This window comes from Pezoporus flaviventris, unplaced genomic scaffold, assembly GCF_033815535.1.
Source record: "Pezoporus flaviventris isolate CSIRO_AGI_PZ_B2104156 unplaced genomic scaffold, CSIRO_AGI_Pfla_v1 ptg000090l, whole genome shotgun sequence".
NCBI classification, from domain to species: domain Eukaryota; kingdom Metazoa; phylum Chordata; class Aves; order Psittaciformes; family Psittacidae; genus Pezoporus; species Pezoporus flaviventris.
Genome location: NW_026892638.1, coordinates 3,499,109 through 3,505,786, shown reverse-complemented (window position 1 = coordinate 3,505,786; position 6,678 = coordinate 3,499,109). Strand labels below are relative to the sequence as shown.

Genomic DNA, 6,678 nt, shown 5'->3' with positions numbered 1-6,678 from the left:
CTTGTAAGGAGTATTGCCTGTTTCTCTCACCAGTGTTGGTGGATCCAAAGTTGTTTCCATCATTTCAACAGCAGACTGATCGTTTAATTGTCGAGAAGTCTCCAAATGGATCATCCTGACGGGATGCTTCAGCTGCTAGAGGTAGGTAAGGACATACTCAAGTTTGCTAAAATAAAATGTTAGGTGCTTTCACTGGAAAGTTTGAATACATCCTCCTGTTCTTAGCATACCCAATATTACACCCCCCCCCCCCCCCCCAAAATAAAACCAAACAAACAACCTCTCCAAAACAAACAAACAAACACCAACCAACCAACCAACCAAGAAAAATAAAACAAAACCAAATCACGAACCCTAGGTCTTTATTTACAGTATTTTATGTTGTATTTGAAAATATATTTGCTTCAGTTTCTGCAGATTTTTAAGTCTACAGTCAGGATCAGTAACAGGCACTATACTAAAAGGTATCAAAACAGCCCTGAATTCACTGACTGAACTCCCAGTGCTGCAAGGCTGTTTGTACAGGCAGACATTTGCGCCAGCAGTAAGATTGTTGCAAGATTGTGTCCTTAGATGAGAAGTAATATGTAAAAGAAAATAAAAGAAAGTAACCAGTGAAATATAAAAGGTCTTACCATACATTTGTTTCTAATGTTAATGTAAATATATTAAGATGTTCATGGAATCTAAAGGGCTACATTTTTGGCTTCGGCACAGCAAGCTGTTTTATGTATGAGCTGTATGTAATTATATTGAAAACAAACTTTGCTTCAAGAACGTTTTTGGCTCCACTGTGCAATAACACAAAGGGCCTTTGTTATGCTTTCAGCAGAGTTATTTATGGATTGCAGAGGACTTACTAAAGGACAGTTTCATCTGATGGTATTCATCCACTGACTCAGATTTAAATGTAGTGACTTATATTCATACAAATCATAATTACAAGTATGATCAAGCAGACAAAGATTTCTGAAACTAGAAATGGGACTGCTGTACAGATCCAGACCTGGAACAGCAGTACAGAGTGGTGTTTCAGATCCAGAGCTTTACAGAGTGGGGTTTCAGATCCAGAGCTTTAAATGAGCCAGAATGGAAAATGCGACAAAAGGCTTTGCATAATTCACATCAATTATAATCATCTTCAGTTGAATTGAAAATGAGGCTCTTGGTTGCTTAAATGACAAAAAATGTCATGGAGAGCAGAGGGAGCTAACTCAGTGTTGAGAAGAATGGAATGCCAGGGCAAAGTGAGTTTGTGAAGATCTGCCAGAAGCTCCAACAGGACCTTACAAAGCTGGGTGAGGGGACTGTGCTTTCCTCTGACTCACCTAAAACAGCCCTTACATTAAATGATCACTTTCAGAATCCTGCTTTCTGCCAAATTTTTCCTGCATGACCTGTGGGACTTGGGAAGCATCCAATGTCAGCTTTCTGCTCTGCTTCAAACTCAGCATGACCATGGAGAAGTTCAGACCACTTGCTGTCGGTACAAGCCTTTGGTTTCACAACTGCTGTGGCATTCAGGTTTAAGAGTGTGCCGCTCAGCAATTCAGAGTACTGTTTATGCAAGAGAGGAAGACCCACCTTCTAGTGGCACCAGTGGAGGAAGTATTTATGATAGTGAAGTTAACTTAAAGAAGCCAGTCTGAATGTAGCCTCTGTTCATTCACTTGCTTTGGCTTCCCAGCTATAAAATAGGTGTTCAGTAGCCATTGACCTCACTGGATTCCTTTAAAAAATTAAACACTTTAAGAGACTATGGAGCTGTGAGATATTGCAAGAAGGGAGGTTATATAAATGTAATCCAATTATATAAGCTTCCTCAGATGAATTGCACTTTCATTAACATAGCAATCTTCTACATCCTTGTTGTTTATTTGTCATATTAGTGGTTGCAGAGACTAGATGGTATTTCTGATGATGAATCCCAATCTTATTTTCTTTACTTGGTGAAGAGTTTTGGTTTGGTCATGCAAACAGCTTGCAGGTCGCATTGACTCCATGTGCAGCTGCAAACACTGAATGCTTCTGAATTCAGGGCCTATTTTCTGAAGAATTTCACGATTTTTTTATTATAGCATCTCCGTCCTTGACATTTCCAGGATCCACTGTGACCTAGCCACTTACCATCTAACTCAAAGTTCTTTGTCACCCTATGGGAAATGACAGTAAAAACTGTATGGATGGAAGAAGGTATATGTAGTAGGGCCAGGAAATATGTAGACCAACTTGACACTGTCATCAGTTCACTGTTCCTTGACATCGTGCTGTTCTTTAGTTATTAAACAAATAGTTAACTGTATTAATTAACTGTTAATTTAGTTATTAACCAAAAGAACCCAGATTCTAAGCAGGTGCTTATTGTTCTGGGTGATCGATGGCATTGTTCTGCTGTTTCCTTTAGAAACCGCTGAGGGGCAGCAGGTTTTCACATAGAAAATAGTGTCTTCCATGTGTAAGGAAAACTTGAGCTGTGAGTATGACACATTCTATTATTTTAATGAATTCAGTGTATCAGGTCACTGAAGATTATAACAAAGATGTCACTCTGTGCTCCTGTAAATGTGATTTTTCGCTGGTTTATAGAAGCTTGATGTATATGTTCTGTGTGAGTAGGAAAAAACTGAAGAATGTACTACCAGACGCATCTGCAAAGCGCCTTTTATAGATGTAGGGTGCCTGTAGGAGAGGATTCATAAGTAATGCTATCACATGCACAGCACACATTTAGACAATACTCTTAGAAACGAGGCCAGGATATTAGGACAAAAGAATGAGAAGAACTTTGATTTATTAGCTAAGACTAGCTAGCTGAGTAATGTATGTTACTCAGAAATCTCTTTATGCCTCAGACAAATAACTGTTTGTTATCCAGACACCCAATTTTAAGACAGATCTGTTCTAGCCAGACTATGAAACTGAGCCATGAATAATGAAGGCATAGAATCATAGAATCATAGAATATTATATCCATATACTGGATATTATTCAAATCCAATAGTGAATGCAGTTCATCCTTACTTCTAGAGCTGCTGCTGTAGTTAGCTACCAAGTCTGTTTACCTTGATCCTGGCTACTCAGCTGTGCTGCAGGGAAGTTCACCACCTCAGAGGTTTGGAGTGAAGTCCCTTGGTGTGCCAGCCTTGAGTACTCAGCTGTCTGATATGCCAAGTGAATGAATCAAGGGAGTACTGATTTAGACCCGTGATTTTCTATGTATATTACTGAGACCAAAATAGCTAATCAGGTTTGCATAGGATTTCCGCATGGCTTCTGCATGAAACTTTGAACCAAGGGCCAAATCCTTGTACAGCCAACAGTTTTCTGCATACAGTTTGAGAAATGCTGACAGTTACCATTTGGGCATACTCCTATCTCCTTTGTATTCTTAGCTGAGGACAACTTCCTGACACAGCTTTTCAGTAACACCTCAGGGTACTCTAAACTAAATATTCTGGTAAAAATTGAAAGTAAAAATCAAAAAGTTGAGTTGCTACACTGTTACTTGGGCAGTTCATAACAATTCTGTCCAGCATAAATGTAAAGCATGAACAAACCATAATTCTTTACTTTCATACTCCTATGCACAAGTTTACATGACAAAGTTGATGAATTATTTTAATTCTCCATCCAAAGGCAACTGGAGTGTGAGCTGTCCTGCTTATGCTTTCACAGCTTTGCAATGTTCCATATTCTCACATCTGAGAAAAAGCTGGTGGGCAAGAGTCAGGCCTACCCTCTTTATGCCACTCAAGGATTGCTTCATTTCCAGGCAAACACAGCTAATCCACTTTCTATCCCTTTGTGCTGCTGTATCAGTATGAATACAACTTTGGGTCCAAAATAAAAAGCAAATTGTCTTTCAGGTCAGTGGTGCAAATTATCTTTCAGAATCCTGTATGCCTAGCAGAACCAGCAGAACCAGTCACATTAAACATAGGTGTAGTAGTATGAAAGTAGTGTGGAATAACAATTATTTGTCTGAGACAAGCATTCTCATATGAATAAAAGCACCAGGAAAGGCAGTAGAAGGTTTAAAGAGCATAGCCTTGATTTGCTGTTTAGTTATGGGGCACTCTTGCCAGAATGGCAGACAGAAACCTGGCAAGGTCTAGCCTTGCAGAAAGCAGTGGCTATGATGGATGCAGTGCTGCATGCCTGTGAGATCAGCAAAATTCTTTCCTGCTATGAGGTAGATGCAGTGTTGCATAGCATTTAGTATTGCGTGGCATTTAATACTGAACACAGTGTCTCTTTGCCTCTGTATCACTCACTGTGTAGGATTAACACACCAGTAGGCAGATTTAACGAGGTCTGGTTAAATTTCTAAATTGATAAGAATTAAACTTAGGAAATTCTGCATTCTAAAATGTTGGGACTTCAGAGTAGTGTTAGAGGGGAGGCAAGAAAAAGGTAAGTGTTTAGAGATGTTTTAAGTTTTACCTTCATTACCTGCCCCCTAAATCTTTACTGTCCTGTTCCTTATAATTTAAAAAGTTTGTCTACACTGTATGCCATATGATTTTTTAATATATGAGCTGACCTGGCTATATTAACAGAAAAACTTCAGCCATTTTACTCTCACGGTAAAGACAGACTGAGATGTTGCAGAATTTGAGACTTAATTAGCTCTAACAGTTCTTGCAAAGAAAACGCTTCCTTGTTAAATAACAAATACAGATTAATTACGTCTGTTCTGAAAATAAATAGAAATTTATTTCTCTTCTGATTTTTGTCTGTGAATACAAACTTGAGAAGCCATTTGAGGTTACACCTTTCCCTGTCCTGTAGCCGTACAAGCAGTCGCCAGGAGGCAGTATTTGCACAGATTCCCGCAAGCGTGCGGTTTGATTAGATTTCATCACACAGGAATAGTCTGAGCAGAAATTATATAGTGAGAAACAAGATTTAAAAGAAAAAGCTTTTACCTTAATAGGACACATCTTTGATTTTCCATGAAGGTATAGTACTGTGATACTAGTAAGAAGTGCCTTTTAAGAGAAAGATTAGTAGGAGGAGCTGGCAGGATCTTCCAGCAGGCCGGCTGACGTAATTGAACATGCAAACTTCCCTTTATGTAGCCTTTCGTTTCACAGGAAAAGACTTCTCTTCCAAATGTGGCAGAAGAGCACTGCTGCTTGACCCCAAAGAACAGGACAGTCTTGTTATTCTTGTTTTTTTCTTGGGTGGAACTGCTCTACTTTTTAAAATCTGATTAGTAATAAAAATTGATCAAGAGATTTTGCATAACACTACAAAGCTTGCTACCCTGTCTACAAAAAGGCAAAGACTAGCCTACTGGGCTCAACAGGCTTTGTCTCTTTCTAGCACTCTTTCGATTTGCAACGAGGTAAACTGCAAAGCAGAGCTTATTTGTTTTGATCATTTCCCTCCCATGTTTCAGTTGTCACTTGATCTCTTTCTTCAACTGCACTTCATTTGCAAACGCCTGCATGTTTGCAAATGAATGCTACAAAACACTCTTGAACCACTCATCGATAGCTGGTAAAGCTTATAATGCTTTTTTTTTGCTCCATGCATGGTTGCTGTTACTTTGTTAGTCATGAGATAGAATCATGCTTCTTCCTATTCCAAACACAGATTTCTTCAATCTGCTTTGAAATTCATTTTTTACCATCCACTCTGATAGCATTGAGTCTTGTCACCCAAATTTGCTTTTCTTTTCAGATTTACAACTTTACTGGACACAGAAGCTCTGAGATGAAGTTGACCAAAATACATAGAAAATCCATCTTTGGATTCCTAAAGTTAGGGTGCAATAAATTACTGTCTCAGGAGTTGTGGATATACAGAGGTAGACACCATCGACCAAACTTAGTGCCATAATTCCACAAAATTGTATGTAGTGGAGGTTGATATCTCAAATAAAACTTACCCCAGATAACATCTCTGTCAATAAAGTGGAACACAAAGAAAAGGTAATGAAGAATTTTTATAATAAGGCAAGATGCTGAAATAAATTAAGTATAAGACAGTATTGAAGTAGGATGGGCAGAATATTAAGGCATTGCTGGATTAATTGAGATTAGTTTATGCTTGATATTTTATAAACTCCATGGAACAGAACAAGACAGATCTATGAATCCACTTATTTTAATGCTTAAGTTAAAAAATGACACTGAACTTGCCACTGCATTTGGTTATAGAGTTGAAAAAGAAGGCATGAGCTACAGGCTGCTTTATGAAGAAATGTGTGATTTCAGATGTGGCAGGATTCTTAGAAAACTCTCCTTTCAAAGGAACGGGGCGGGGGGGGGGGGGGGGGGGGGGGAAGGTGTTTCTGTGATTTTGTACCTTATTCCAAAATTTTCTTCTTTACCAAAAACCCGTCTGCTTTCCTGGCAGTCTACAGATACATTAGGTCAACAACTGACCGTTAAACAGCAGGGGTTTAGGCCTTTTTTTGCATGGGATTCTGGAAAACTTCAGAACTGACTAACTGTGTAGCCATCTCTGTATATGCAGCACAGAGAACTTGTAGTTTCTGAAGTTTATTGGAACTTGTAGTTTCTGAAGTTTATTGTTTGTTCAGATCCCTCTTGTCCCGACACTCAACAGTCTTGTGAGTAAAGATTTACTTTTTAGGTAGCAAAGATTTTGGATTTTCTCTTCTGGAACTGCACTTCCAAGGTTCATATCACTTCACTTCTGCTTGCA

The 6,678-nt window shown here is 38.7% G+C and overlaps 1 long non-coding RNA gene across 1 annotated transcript; it reads left to right on the top strand.

Annotated features, from left to right (window-relative positions):
* The first annotated feature begins 314 nt into the window (after window positions 1-314).
* LOC133280819 (uncharacterized) lies at window positions 315-6,268 on the top strand. Its single transcript, XR_009747294.1, has 2 exons — window positions 315-2,473; window positions 5,097-6,268. It is a non-coding gene; the product is annotated as an uncharacterized LOC133280819 (long non-coding RNA).
* The last annotated feature ends 410 nt before the right edge of the window (window positions 6,269-6,678 follow it).